The following is a 16,292-nucleotide window of genomic DNA, read 5'->3' on the forward strand; positions in this document are numbered from 1 at the left end:
TCTACTTGGTAGCAACTGAAACCCAGATCTCCTGGAAGAGGTGGAAGGAGGCTCAGGACACCTCAGCAGACTATATCTAAAGCCATTACCATGGTGCCTCTTATGCAGCATAAGCACTCAGCACAACAGGTTATTTGAAGGCTGATAACTCAGTGCAAGCAGAACACCTCTGAAGCCCATCTGCCATCCACTGAAGTGTCAGGAGCAAGGCCCCTATCAGAGGGACTGAGCTTTTGGGATTAAAAAAAAAAAAAGCATAGTAGACTGTGGTAATCATGAGTCCAAACTGTCTTAATTGCCTCTCGTAGATAAGTCTGTTGGTAAAAGATTAAGGACAATCTATTTTGCGGGTAGCCCAGGAGAAAAAATCATGAATGAAACTGCAAAAATGATGAAAAAAGTGAGGGCAGAGTCCATTAGCTCATGAGGTTTAGAGGTTTTTCTTTATTGTGTGTAATCTGTAGAACTTGTCTTTGCTTGGAACCTGAAAGGGAAGAAGGTTGACTTCTACCACTTGGCTGGACTGTCATTAAATCCCACTGATGAATTGTCTCCATTATTTTCCCACCTCATGAGTGCAGCTGAACATGGAGGAAAAAAAAGGTAAGGAAAAGGGTTTTTGTGAATCTGTTTTGGTCAGCTAAGAGACAAAGATACTGCAAGATTTTAGCTAATTGGAAATACCACATGCTCTTGATTGCACTCATCCCCTGAGAAATCTTTGTTAGCTTTCCAGCACCAGACTGTACCACTTCGTAGCAGGTTAAACAGTTCTTGCAGATTTTTGAGGATCTGTTTGTAAGCTTTGTCACCAGTGTTGCTCCTCTCCACTTGAGGAACCTGCTGTGTTTTCCCTGGATGCTACCTTCAAACAAATTACCTGTCATAAAAATACTCACTTAGAATGAACCAAGTATATGTATTGCAACATAGGAATGGTGGCTCAGATCTCTGTGGGAATTTGTCTGCTTTAGTTCAAGCTTTACATCTCAGACACTCCACAGTGACATGAGGACATTTCCAGGGGAAATGCAGCATCCTACAAATTGCCTTCACAGTCCTCCTGTTCTTAGTTAAGAGGAAAAATTAGTGAGGTGGATGACAGCCTCTTCTCCCAGGAAACAAACAATAGGGCAAAAGGAAACGGCCTCAAATTGCATTAGAGGAGGCTTAGATTAGATATTAGGAAAAAATTAATTCACTGAAGTGGTTGTCAAGCACTGGAACGGGCTGCCTGTGGAACTGGTGGGGTCAGCATCCCTGGAGGCATTTCAGAGACATGTAGATGTGGCACTTAGAGGACATGGTTTAGTGGTGGACCTGGCAGTGCTGGGTTAATGGTTGGACTGAATGATCTTAGAGGTCTTTACAACCTTAACAATTCTATGATTCTAAGGCCACTCAAAATCTCACACAGTGCACGAGGCAAGAACACAGGGAGAGAGAAGAATTAATTTCACCTCTGAGTTAATTTCCATTGGCTTTTGGCATGGCCAGAGTAAGAAGGGCATTCACCCAGGCTCATTGGGGGGTGAATCAGCTCCCAAATGCTTCTGAAGGAGCTAATTTCTTTGAATTGGCAGTACTGGGAGCCTTGGCTCCTCACTGAGGAGACAAATTACATGCCCAAAAATAAGTGGGATGAGAAAATCTGAGCCAATGAGCCTGAGGACAAAAACTTTATCAAATGTTGATGCAGGGAAAAAAAATAAAAACACACAAGGCTTTTGTAAAAAGTTGCCTTTACAAATTGGTCAAGGGACTATATAGTGTAGAGAAGGCAGTTCCTCTGAACCAGCTGTCTCTCTGATAAGGTTTCTATGAGCCTTTTATCTCCCTTATCTCCCAGTCTCTAGAAGTTGCAGTACCCAGAGCTCAAGTTGTGCACATACATTTCAAAGTCTGACAGTTTCATAAAGTATGTGAACAGTAGATTAGGTCTTAGGCCCTGAAATGAGATCCAGCACAATATGAACATCAAATATTTTGGGGTCCTGGTTGTAGATTTTCTGTGAATCTTCTATCAAACACTTCTAGGAAAACTTCACCAGTGCTTTTAATAAATGCCTGCTTTAGATAGACTGGTCAGTGGATCCCATAGATGACTACAATACAAAAATATGCCAACCAACCTTTCCTGCAATTTAAGAACATTGAGAACATTTTGAACGTTGCTATCTCTTTCATGGTGGTGTAATAGACACCCATTCACAATTACAAACTTTTCAATTTTTTCCTACTCCTATTTATTGTATAAAGTCTTCTCCTTTCAGAAATATTTACAGTGAGATTTTTAAATCCAAGTTATCACTTTTCCAACATTTTGTTGCATATTCACAACTGTTTATGACATGATGCCAACTGCTGAGTTAATTATTTAGTGAATATTTTGTGTGACACTTTAAGGAATGTGACAAAAGTGCTGGCTACAGACCCTATTTTAAGATCTCTTATTAGCAAGTGCTAGAAGTACCTCCAGGTATGTTGCAATCCTGGAGATTGCATAATACAACAAAGGAAGTAGAGTGACAAAATATTCCTGAATTTTCTTGTAAGATGTAGGAAAAAAGGACTGATTGGGATGGACCTGTCCTTTGCTAGCTTGCAATGAAGAAAAACTTTTTAATCTAGCTAGAAAAAAGGTAAATATCCTACTGGCACATCTTTGCGCCAAGTCTGGAAATACTGCATGAGAGATTCCACTTTCCAATAATGCAATTTCTTCTTTTCTTTCCTCCCCTCAGTTATTTTATAGCTTATTTCATATAAGTATTGCAATTAGATAGTGCAAAAGCTTATTCAGTTGTCTCATCCAAAGACTTGCTGATCCTGTGTTCCCTACAATAAAAGGCAATTCCTAGAAAATGCAAGTTTAGCTCACTACAGTACCAAGGATCACAGAGAGCAGACCTTCCACCATTCCACATAGGCACCCAAGTCTCAGTCTAATACTTCTGTGGTCTGCAGCTTAGTTTTTCTCACTCTAATTGCATCCCACTGCCTCTGGCTATAAAGTTCCACAGCTTTACAGAATCTCTCTTCAGACTTACTGTCTTTATGCAGCCCCAGTTCAAAACACAAACTGTTGATTTCTACTCGTCCAAAGCTACATAGATTTAAGACAAAATATTCTGAATGGGGTAAGCTAAGATGGGATTTTGAGATAGGAAGCTGATATTCTCCTAAGTGCTGAGAAGTACTGCAGGCATTGCTTGGATCGCACACTTCAATAAACCCATTGGTCAGCCTTTGGCTATGAATTATATTTAGGCATCTACAACATTTTCAGCTTTCTCTCAATCACGTCTCTAGGGACTGACACTACAAAAGTGGACATCAGAAGCCAGTCTCCTACCTAAGGAAGCAGAGGGTGAGGACACTGTCATCACTTTCTTCAGTTTCTTCATGCATCCCAAACTTTTAGATCTCTCTGGAAGAGAGCACATCAATTTGAAGTAATAAGTTAATTACATATGGTAAAAATTCACTTGACCTGGTTGCTCATTTCTTTCCAGAACTGGTACTTTTCTTCCAACTGATGTCATTCATAGCCTGAAAACAAGAAAAAAAGGCCACTTTTCATTAATTTTTTTCATTTTCAAGTTCTGATGAATTTCAGTCTATCTTTTGCGGGTGTCCCTCCAGCTTTTGAGTTTTCTGCCACAGTCTGCAAGGGAGAGTCACAATACTTCTTGTGGTGTGAGAGGTGCTTAAGGCTTAAGAGGTTCATACATATACCCTAAGATTAATGTAATAGATTTATCCATATCTTAACTCCTTCATCAATGAAAGAGGATAAAATTTTAAGATAAGAATTTTTTCTTCTTTAAAATCCTGACATGCAAACACCTGGAAGTCAAAAAGTGTACAAAAATATGTGCAAAATTAAAAGGTAAATCTTAGTACTAACAGATTTTGACCTCTGTGTAAATCTGAACAAGCCCCTCTTGGACTGAGGGGCAGACAGGGTGAGAAATAAAAGAGACGCTCAGATAGAAGACAGCTTTGAAGTTCCCAGCATTGAGTATTTTAAAATCAACACTTACCTCAATTCCACTGTCTTGAATGTTATCAAAGTGTAACTTTAAAAGATAGTTTTGCACAGCGTAACTTGAAAGGTTTCTGCATCGCAGGAATAAAGATGTTTAAAAACAATCTCAGCAGCTTAGCTTGAAATCCCTCATCTGTAGACATCTGGAGTGCGAAGAGATATTTTTAAAAAGTCAGGAATTTGAAACTTTTGGTAAAAAATACTCTTCAAATGTGAGAACAGCAACTGTGAATGAATATGTAGAGATGAAATCCTGTCTGGAGCCACCAGCACTGTTCCTTTAACAGTTATTAGTATCTCAAAGAAAAATAGGTTTTCTCTGTGACTGGGGGGTGAGATCCTCCAACAGTCCAAAGAATGGCATTGATCAACAAAGAGGAAAAAACCAAACCAAGTCTTAAAAGGAACAGGTAGCCTGCAAATATTTGATAAATCTCTGTAAAACTTTCCCCTCAGTTTTTTGCAGTACAAAAAGAAAATGACAAATTGATTTGCCTGGCAATGGCCCTGTCAAAAAAACCCAAAACAAACCAAAACAAACCAAAACAAAACAAAAAAACAAAACAAAACAAAACAAACAAACAAAAAAACCAAACAAAAAAAACCCACCAAAAAAAACCCCACAACCTCCCTGTTAAATAGTTCTTAGGATAAACTAGTCTAAGAGGTGCCTTGCACAGCCCTGGTCTTGGCTGCGCCATGATGACAACATCCCTCTGTTAGCACAACACTTGATTTCTCCCACAAACTCTGGTATCTCCGTGCTGGCTCCATGCTGTGAGCCCACCCAGAAAGTTTTTAATGCAGTCTTTTCTTCTTGCCATATCTGCTGGGCCTTCTTTGTTCCTGTGACTTTCCAACATGATGGACATATTAAACAGCTGGTTAAATATCTGGTTCATATTCTACAAATAAAGAAAAGGTGCAGGGAGAGCATAATTTCCCAGGAAGCAGGCTGGGATATCATTGTTAGTTCCACATTATTATAGGCAAGCAACATGCACTTGTTGCATAATAAAGCAAGGACAAATATTAACAGCTGCTACCAGAAGGGTGTTGTGCTTGCAATAATCAGAAACAAGCTGCTGATGGGCTGTGTAATAGAATTACAAACCAGTAAAGAAAAACTAACACTCTCTCTGACAGGTTGGTGTAGGTGGAGATGAGATAATTATGACCAAATAAATACCACAACAATAAAAATTCATAGGGAGGTCAGCATCAGGCAGATGCAGCCTGCAGTGCAGAACTAATGAGGAAGTTGTTGGTAAAATTTTACTCTCTTTGGCTGCAAAATGGAGATTAATTTGCTTTGTTATAAGACACAGGCAGCAAAAACATCGCAGGCCTAGAGATGCAGTGCAGAGATGGTAGAAGGAAATTTCTATGTCAGATTTGTACTCTTCAGTAATGTGTGAGGCTTTTGCATATTATTTGGGAATCTGAGATAATTAAGAATTAAGAATTACTTATATAGACTTCTACATTACTTTCTTTCTCAAAACTGTAAAGATAGGCTTGCTCTCTTCTTTTCTCCCTCTAGTATCCTCTTTTCATCCAGACATGTCAATTAATGGATAAATATTCTTTCCTCTGCTCATGACCCAATTCTGTTTTTTGGGAGAGTGTAAATAATCATGTCAAAGTGCCAACATTTTGAGGTCCACTTGTTCTCAGACCAGCTCATCTATGTTTTGTTGTTATCAGGTGTGCAAAAGCTTTTCAGAAACATCATAAGTACATAATGGCAAGAAAGCCAACTCCTTAGCATCTGACAAATGAAGAAGGATTGTACCTACACCATTCACCTGCCCAAGGCTTTGCCTGTGACAGACCAGGCTGGGCAGATCTTACCAGGCAGGTTACCAAAATCACAGGGTGATTTAGGCTGGAAGTGATTTGCCAGGGCCATCAAGTCCAGCTTCCATTTGGACAAGTGTTGGTTTCCATGCTAGCACTGGTGCTGCAGGAACATGTTACAAGATCTAGGAATTTCAAACCAGCTCTCTCTGCACCTGGATGCTCTCTCCCTGCTTTGTCCCTGTTTCTAGCTGTTCTTCTTGAATTCTTGGGGGGTTTTGGGTCCTCTTTCCTCATCTCTTTAGTTTGTTGCATACCATGAATAAGATCCCTTTTTACTCTAGTAACATCAAGTCTACCTTTATGCCACTTTCTTCTTTCAAGCTTTTCTAGGTATACTGGCCACAGCTGTTATAATTTTTATATCTACTCCATTCCTTTGGCTTTCTTTGGTGTATTTCTTTTAGACTCTCTTTAGATCGGAAATAATTCAGGGCAGTATGTGTCACATCTTAAAATCTCTGCAAAATGTGATAGGATACCAGGCTATCATCCAGTAAACCAATAATTATGAGGATAATGATTTCTTTCACAGCTGTCAAATTACTTTGACTAGAACTCAACTTTTAAAGATACAGAAAATTAAGTGTTTGCCTGAACTTTCTGTCAAAACCATAAAGTTTTAAGTGAATATGAATTCCATTTTTATCATTATTTTCACTCATTTATGTAATCAATGAGCAAAAACATTAGATATGCAAAAAATATTGTGATGCTGTCAGTTTAGAACTAGTTTCATACTGTTAAAATAGTGGTTTATACTGAGTCTGCTGTAGTTCTCACATTGCGTCTTACTAGCACCTGCACCTAACTGCATTACCTTAATAACATTTCCTTCTGATCCAGGAATTTACCTTTTTTCTCTTTGAAAGGTTTATATTTATATCAGTTTTTAAAAATATTTATATTTTCTACCTTAACAATGTGCTTCTATTTATGTATTTGTTTTTCCCATAATCCACTGGGGAATAGTTGAGAATCATTAAGTTCAGGCAGTTTTCAGGAGCATTTAATTGTAAGAGTGTACTTACAGAAATATGTCTTTGCTTTCATGTGTGTATTTTCATTGAACTTCATGAGCTGGTTCCTATATAATTGAGAAAAGTATAAGGTCTATAATGTACATCCATAGAAAATATGCTTGAATTCATGAGTAAGGCCGTTTATTACTCAACTTATCTGTCAGTCTTCATGGAATAATTTGAAAAGCTTGAAGAAAAAAATGGCAAAAGCTGAAGCACAAACATTTTATTGCCCTTAAGGCGGATTTTGTACAAAAGCTGAACACATCTGCCTAATAATTAAACATTCATCATTGTACAAAATACTGAGGAATCACTTCAAACATATATGAACACTGGCTTATTCTAGCAGATGAAAGCATATTTTGCTGTTTTCACAAATCTGATCAGCCATAAGTCATCTTACATAACACTGCATAGGTACATTTAATTCTTTCTTCTTCTGTGGTTAGATGCAGGATCATCTCATTATACAGTTGAGCGAAACCAGAAGAGGCTCTTCACTTTATTATAAAACTCACAGTTGAAACCTTATTTTTTTCTCCTCTTGTTTCCAAAAATATATGTAAGCACAACATAGGAAACCTGGAAAACCTCAGTGCTGTACTCACACCAAATTATGTGTGTGTGCATTAGTTACTTGATGACTTTGCAACCTATAAGCACTGTTAGAGTTGTATATGGTATTTGTTCAAAGCCTTCAGAAAAGAGCATCACAGGCAAACCCATTTCAGGATGACGAACTCATGATCTTGTCTGGCCTTAATATGTTTATTTTGATTTCTGCACTGCTCAGGAGTTCTGTCCATCACAAACATCCTACTTTGCTAGCTTTGTTGGGTGACTAGTCACATTATTGAACTTGGTTATGTCTTTTAAAAACATTTAGGTGTCTGTTTCTAGGCAGAATTCAACCCACTGCAACTTCAGAAAAATTACTTTTCTATATCCAGGGTGAGGAAAAGGCTTTCTGGTGCCTAATTTGGTGAGAGGGTAAAACTGGAAATCCTGACCAATGGTGATGGAGTGATTGAGATGGGAATGGAGAGAAGACTCTTCCAAACAATATACTCCCTTCTTTACTATCTTTGGTTTAGTTCTAAACCATCAAATTAATGGACTCCCAGAAAGCATTTCCAGGCTCTGGAATGAGTCTCCTTTTCCAGTCTGGAATGAGTACTGACAGAGTGGGCCAAATTCCTGAGCACAGCTCAGACCACAGCATGCACAAATCATTACTCCTGAAGGGCAGTGTGCATGCAGGCACCATGCTCTGGGGAGTGAGAGCATTAATAGTGGGCATTTGGGCTCTTCTGTGCCATTTGAGGGTGGTTGTTACCATATTTATTTACCAGTACATGCACAGTCCAAATGAGATGTAATCAATGAATTAAATAGCAGCAGTTCCTCTTCCTTAGCCCATCTCTTTAATCAGTTAATGAAAATTCAGTAAGAGCTCACAACTTGTTTTTACACTATTCATTTCTAGGCAGCATACCTAATTATTTTTTTTAAATTTTCCTTAGCATACTATCAGAATAATTGTCCAAATCATTAATTTCTTAGATCATAAACCAATCCAGAGATTCCTAATAACACATTATTTAAAAATGAGATCTGACCGAAACTGTATTGTGAACTCATGTCTCCTAATATTGGGAAATTACTCACTGGAAGATCCTCTTCGATTTCAGTGAGGCTGGGAAGGGAACAGTGACATGTTAAAATAAATAAATTTTCACTTTTAACATTCTTATTAAAACTTTTTACAGCTCCTGTATATTAACATGACCCAGTGTTAAATTGGTATTTTAGATGAAATTGGTATTTTAATTAATACTATTTTTATATGATTATATGTATAACGTCATATAATCTCTGAAAAATGAACACTCTCTTCAAGAATTAAATCCAGCAATGTTAGATCTCCTCAGAATAAAAACCAGTAAAAGCTAGATCATTATGTGCCTTTTAGAAAATAGGCATGATACTGGAGCATTACTGGATTATATTTGAAGCATAGCAATTTAATTATTTTAGGCAATTTAATTATTTTATTTGCTGTATATCTAGAAAAGCTTCCACTGCTTATTTGTTAAGTCAAACAACTTTTTCAGTATTCCACATCCTTTTGAAACTGATTATGTTGAGCCCCATCAGTCAGTATTGAGTCCTTTACCATTTATTGTGTTTACAAAGGCTGCTCTGGAAGCTGTCTCATTCTGTAGCAGAAGAGAGGCTTCAGCCTGTAAATCTCTTGTTAGTTCACTTTTAAGACTTACATATTAATACATTATGAATTATGCTTCAGGATGGCATCATGTATTGCTCTCCAGTTCAAAAAATAATTTATCATCTAGTTGTAGCCACCTCCATAATCTTAACCCAGATGTGATCTGCAGTGTATTTATTTGTCTTATAACTCACTTGTAAACAGACAATCAATCTTGGTCCAGCTTAAAAGCTCCAAGGTACTCTAAAGGCAACACAAAGATTCTACACGTAATAATATTATATCCCCTTTTTGTCCTAGATGAGAACATTACTGAACAAAATATTTTTGAATGTTTGTTGCAGAGTGGTTTCTTTTGTTCTTAATATGCTCCAAATATCTGGATGTAATAAATCTGCATCCTTCCCAGAAATTTCTGTACCTGTACCTGGAAGATAAATTTTTTACAGGAGCTTTTAATTAGCATGTAACACCCACCCCACCTCATGCTCTACATGTCAAGCTCATGATTGACTAAAAATTTGTATGTGATTTCTAAAGCCCCTTGCCTGCACTTCTGCTTCACCATCCAAACCCACCAAGGCCTTCAGTCTGGATTTGGGTTTTATTCTGGCTTCTTTTTTGCTGGAAGTATTCCAGTACGCCATACACATGTATATGGAAATTTGACCTTGCAAACCTAGAGTATGTATCCAGCCATGGTTCTCCTGAATGCATAACTCCAGTGAAGGAAAATCCATGAAACAGCAGTCCATGGAAGTTGCTTCTCTCTGCAACTTCAGTCAGAAGTTGCAGAGAGAACTTCAGTCCATGAAGTTGCTTCTCTCTGCTTGGCTACCACTGCTTGGCTACCACTCCTCTTCCTCCTCTTCCCTTCAGCTTCTTTGTGCATTTGGGATTGACAGTTATACAAAAACAAGGAATAAGTACCTTCAGGAAATGGATCACCTTTTTTGGGAATTTTTGTTCATTCGTACTGTAACATGATGCTTTCTAAAGCAAAGACATGGTGCAAAACAAAAGCATACATAGCAAATTTTAATTGCATTTAGCTAGTGCCCACCTGGACTAGTCCTGCTGTTGGCACAAACATATGCTAATATCTTTGCATAATCCTAGAGAAACAACCAGTATGCCTGCATTAAGAAATGGATCTCAATATTGTATTATAGATTTGACTCTGCTTCTTTGTAAATTTGCATTTCTTCCTTCAGTTACATCAGTGTAAGAGGAGTGATAGACTGAGTGAGCAGTAGCTCACTGAACATTTCCAACATCTACTGAACCTTAGCTTCTTTGCTTCCTCTTCCCCTTATGTTTCTGTCAGGTCTGCACAGTCTCTATCAGAAACAGGAAATTTGATATCAAATCTCTTAATATTTTTATCTCATAAAAAATTTGACTGTATTTAATAAGAAATATGTGACAGTTATTAAAAACCTGGTGCATGTTTGGGTCAGAACTCATTACTATGCACAAGTGTACACAGTTCCAATATGCAGCTCCAAAATTTTGTTGTTGTGGTAGAAAATGCTCTTGGAAGTAAAAGAATCAGATAAATAGAAGGTCAATTATATACAGAATTATTAAAGCAGATTGGGTTTCAACCTAACATTTCATCTATAAAATGTATCCCAGAGTTATACGAGTAATGTTTTGTTATTATGATAGAGTCCTCTTGGCAGTACAGCACAGTACTTAGTTGGAAAAAAAAAGCTCTTTTTCATTTTGCTCAACCAAAGGAACTGCAGCAGAACCTCATTTAAGTACCAGGATCAGCCAGAAACCAAGGGTGCTTGATGTTCTTTCCATTCCTGTGAACAAAGGCACAGGCAGCAGTACTGAGCTACCATCAGTGCCAGAAGACCTTCTTCGCCTCTGTTCAAAATAAAAGCTTGCATTTGGAATTTCATCAGCTGGAGCAGGTTTTTCCTTGAGTTTAGTTATAAGAGACCAAGAAGATGGGTGAACAGTTTATGTACTTCTGATTTAAGCATTTAAATACAATAATCACACTTGACTGAATAGAATCACTTTCCTCCATCATTAATCATGATGGAGGAAAAAGACCATTAATCATTATGGAGGTATATATAATATGCTGTTCTCTTATTTTAAAAGTAACAGAGCTGAATTCTCACATACAATAAGACACGGTTGCAAAGGGCCTAATACACATTCTCTGTGTAAATTCAGTGTTCATTGATGATTACATTGTTTCTAAAACAAAATAAATGTTAAACTTCCAGTATGAGAATATTTTTTTAATGTCGAAAATTAAATTTTAATTTCCATCTCTGCTTGAAAATAAGAGATTGTGCCTCAAGTAAAGGGACAATAATCCCTGTTTAGAATTAGCAAAATAGGAATAATAAATGAGATATTAGTATTTTGATCTAATGTTTTATTACCTTTTTTATTACTGACTGTCTCTCTAGAAAGAAGTTCAACTTATTTGTACACAGATGACACATGTTTACCTCCCTTTTTCTTGTGGTACCATATGGCTCCCTTATGAACGTTACGTCTGCTGAGGGACTCAAAAATGGAACAGATGACTACTGGAAAATTAGAAGGTATTTGTAACTAATTCCTGAGATTTTGGTGGAGATGTGCCACTGTAACATTCTCTCCACCCTCCATTTCCTAAAAAAGAAGATACATTAACAGGAACTCTAAGGTTTATGAGAGAGTTTATTCTGTTTACCACAGGGTTGCTATATTAAAAGAAAACCTGTAGAAATGCATAACCATTGAGAGTGGCTTTAGAAGTGTTAAAGGCTAAAAACATTACTTGAACTATATTCTCACATTTCTAAAGTTCATTTATAACTGCTTTTCAGAAATCTCATGGGGGCCTGTCAATAGTTTGTTTGTTTTTTCTAATTCAGGAAAAAGTAAATGGTTGATTGATTCAGTTGGTAGTTTTAATGTCATATGAGGAAGGCAAGCAGGCACACGTAAGTGTAAAAATATGATCCAATAGCAGTAACCAAACATGATAAAAAAAAAAAAAAGAAGTTAATCTCTTGAATAGTGAGAATTGTGGAAAGATATTAAAATCAGCTTGTTTTTTTATCTGCAGGTCTTGGAAAGCAGTGGGAAGAGACAACAATTGGATACCACTCAGAATTGTCCTTGGGAGGCTCCTAACTGGCCCTGCCTTACAGCAACAGGCTAATGCAGAGGGCAAGTCATTGAGTAAACAAAGCAAGGATACAGGGCACAGCATTTTCTGGGGCACAGCTTACATTAGAATGATCAGAGAGTTTATTTACAGAAATAAAATATGGTTTTCTCTCATCAGTTTCTGGCTCCTTGTCTGCCGTCACGATAAATGGTGTACAAAATGTTCCTTCAGAATTAATTTTCTAAAACCAGACTATTACTGAATGAGTAAGTTCATGTGGGCAGTTCCAAGGGGACGAGGATTTTACCACCCCCCTCCAAAGATGCCTACAATCCAAGGAGTCTCTTAAGTCATATCATAGAATACTCATGAGCCTTTCCCCTGTTGTTGGCAGATGCAAGTTCATCCAGAGAGTTGCACTGGAAAACACAGCATTAGGTAGAAGTAGTAGAGCCTGAGGACAGAGCAAAGACAAGCTGAAGGAGAGAGGATAAGCAGAACTACACACTGAAATCAATAGCTCTGTAAAGGGAAAAGAGATATCCAGCAGAGCTTTTAATTGTCAAAAAATTACAGCTACTCTTATCAAGACTAAAATATTGTAGAAGGATGGCTGCAGCTATAAAAACAAAAGGCTTACTTACAGTGCTTTTTTCTTTTTTTGGTAATTAATAATGCTACAATAAAATCATCAGGCAGATAAGAAGACCAAAAAACCCAGCTTTAAAAGGTTAATGAGTTCAGTATCACACAGAGTAATAAAAACCTAAAAAACATTCACACTTGATACTGAGACAACATTATGGGACAGCTTTTGTTTATACTGTGGGGAATTAATGCTTGACTTTATTAAATTCTATTTATATGGTTTGTATGGTTATATGTATATGATTTGGATCTTTCACTGAGTAGAACTCTGTTCTGACTTGCTCCAAGACATGCAGGATATCAGTTCAGTCCTTTCTGATTATTTTCTTTCCCTTGTTTAGAACAACCGAGTTTTATGGCCTATTGCAAGACTTGTAATTTGGCTTTGATCTTGTGAAAACAGAAGATAGATTATGTGAACAGATATTACTGCTTTTACTTGTGCCATTTCTTTGGTTTGCTCAGAATGATAAATATGAATATTTTGAAATAGATTTTCATGAAGATACAGAAAAATTGTTTGGCAGTTCATCTTCTTCTTGTTCTATCAAGCGTCCGGAGCCTCTTCTTGGTGGGCTGTCAACATCTCCATGTCAACCGTGTCATGGTCAGAGGTAGTACAGCTCCTCACCTGTGGGGCAGCAATACTCCATACTCGTTACAGTGCTGAGGCTAGGGGATTTATGAGTAGGACTTCAGGTGCATCCTATTCTCCATCTTTGCACAACCTGGAGAACAGCAGCTAGGTATTGATTCTCACTGCAAAGATAAGCTTGAGAAGTTCCCACCATAAAGAACAACATAATATTTAAGCCAAGAGTTATTTTACTGCTTCAGAACAGCTCAAAGATGAAATTCAGACTGATCCATTCCAGTGGAGAGACTATGAAAGAGGTGCAATGACACAGAGATACCCATTCTGCAGGAGGATCAGACTGCATGGAGGAGAAGGAAAGGATTCTGATGACTTGAAAGACTAATTACTGGATCCAGCCTCTGAAACATGCTGTGTGATTTTAATCAGATGGAGCAAGACTGGAAAGAGAAGGACATCATGCAGTTAAGAAAAATATAGATCTATTTTAAAAAAGGAAAATACTGGGGAAAAAACCCATATGGTGGAGCAGAATTACAATAGAGCTGAGTCACAAAAGACCAGAAATGAAAAGAGTTTCTTGAAAGGATGTCTTGGTCTTTCCAAGGGGTTGACCACAAAGAGGATAGAAATAAATTGTACTATAAAGAACTCCTGTAGCTGCATGGAAAATTTTCCAAAATAATTTAGAGGTCTTTTGTGTGCTTGATCTCAAAATGTGAGATAAGGTGTGCAGTTTCATAGTAGGATATTCTTACACAGTCCTTCTCATAGATTGCTTGGCCTCTCCAGAAAAGGGTAACTTAACAATGACTACCCTCTGAAAACCTCAATAGATATGAAGTCCTTTCTCAGTGCAATGAATTCACTTGTTTAACTAATGCTCCACATGCACTTCTCACTTCTAGCAGCAGAGTTAGTAACCATATTCATCCTGTTCGTGCTCCAGATTCCCAGCAGTGCTGTACATTTGCATTCTGAAGCCCACTCGTTCAAGGAAGAGCAAGGTGCCATTTCTATGCATAACAGTGGGCACAGATGTCTCTGACTCCTCTGTGCACTGATGTCTCCTCAGCTTGTAAGCATTTTGGAAGAGTCCGAGGTTGTCTGACCCAAACAAAATGCATCACACCAGATCTGAGGCGTCTAGAGTCGAGAGGTCTATTTCACAATAAGTAACTCTTTCTTATAAGCTGAAAGTAAAAGACATCTGGAGAGAGTGGTTCACCTGGTCTACTTCCAACATTAAGGATGAAATGGACTGCAATGTGGAGAAGACCTGTTTGTCTAGCAACCATAAAAGGACAGAGATCAGCTGTAGATCAGGCTTCATATACTTGAATGAGATAAGGACTTATCACAAGATCCTATTTCTACAGTCAATGAGGAAAAACAGGCACCTCCAGAAGGTAATTCTCCCGTCAACTTAGAAAGGTGCATTTTTTCCCCCATTTGCTAAAACTATGACCCCCAAAACCAGGTTTAAAATGGAAGCCTACATGTTGGATAGCTAAAAGAAGTGACATGACTTCAAGGGAAGGTGAACATATTTTTTTTTTCCCTATATGGGTTTATAACAGGAATCTAAGACTTTGTGTTTTTCTCAGGATTTCTACAATCAAAAAATTTGCATGTTCAAATTAATAGTTTTACACTATTGCAAAACTTTACTAAATATTAAGTGATTGTTACTTTCTTTTATAACCTACATGGTTATTAACATAATGGCATTAGATCACTTTCCCTCATTTATATATTTTTACCCACACTTTAAAATGTAATTCTGAAATACAGTGAGTAATACAACAAAAAGTTCTGTCATAAACATTCTCTGAGTGAGAAAAGATGTTGGACTGGCCCAATGCTGAAAGATGGAAGGCAATAGTGAACAGAGGTTTACACTCATGTCTCTAATGCAATATGATGGAATAAAAATCCATCGTCATTTTGTGGATGGGTACCCAGAGAACTTGTGAAACATGAAAGAAGTGGCCTTTCTACTGCATCTTGACTGCCTTCTTACCAAATATAAAAAATTGCCAGAAAAGTGTTGTCAGACTGAAGGGGATTCAAAGAAAAAGGGCTACAAAAGGGTGCTAAGGAGTTAAGTGCAGTGTGGTAGAACTAGGGAAGACAAAAATATGAATCTAAGGAAGAAAGGTGTCAGAAGCTGCACGAGAGATCCACCTGGTCTAGCATGAAGTGCCCTATCATGCACATTTTTTCCTGGGCCATTCCACTCCTGAAAATTAGCATGAACAGGCAATAAAATGGAAGAAACACTCCTTTATAAATTAGAACAACACAAATCCTTCTCTGGGGTACCAGCTACTGCTCTGTTATCTGCTGCCTAATGGGATTTCCTCCTGTCAATGAAGTAGCAGTTTTTATGACTTTTATATTTACTCCACTGGAATGATTTTGGCTTTCTACCCATTTTGTTCCTCCAATTTCTCTACCTATATGAGACATGCATCAGCAGCTGGCTAACCTCTTTCTTGCTTGTAAATGAATAGTACATTGTCACCTTTTAGTGTCACTGTGGTTAAAATCATAATCTTGCCCAAAAGGCACAAACACAGTCTGAACTATAATGGGCAGGGTGAAGTTTCAGTGTATTTCCTGGAGGCAGACTAAGACTTCACTCAGTGAAGACCAGAAACCTTGAAGGACTTGTGGATTAATTGCTTAACTTAGCAGGCTGAAGTCAATGCAATAGTCTGATGGTCTAATTTGAAATCCATGCTTTTATT

General features: G+C 37.6%; 1 long non-coding RNA gene across 1 annotated transcript; it reads right to left on the reverse strand.

The window, feature by feature from the left end:
* Positions 1-3,349: 3,349 nt before the first annotated feature.
* Positions 3,350-5,831, reverse strand: LOC135295291 (uncharacterized). The gene is made up of 3 exons (XR_010357333.1): positions 4,801-5,831; positions 4,047-4,194; positions 3,350-3,430 (listed from the first exon to the last, which is right to left on the reverse strand). It is a non-coding gene; the product is annotated as an uncharacterized LOC135295291 (long non-coding RNA).
* Positions 5,832-16,292: the final 10,461 nt, after the last annotated feature.

The sequence above is a fragment of the Passer domesticus genome, chromosome 2 (genome assembly GCF_036417665.1).
Source record: "Passer domesticus isolate bPasDom1 chromosome 2, bPasDom1.hap1, whole genome shotgun sequence".
Lineage (NCBI taxonomy): Eukaryota > Metazoa > Chordata > Aves > Passeriformes > Passeridae > Passer > Passer domesticus.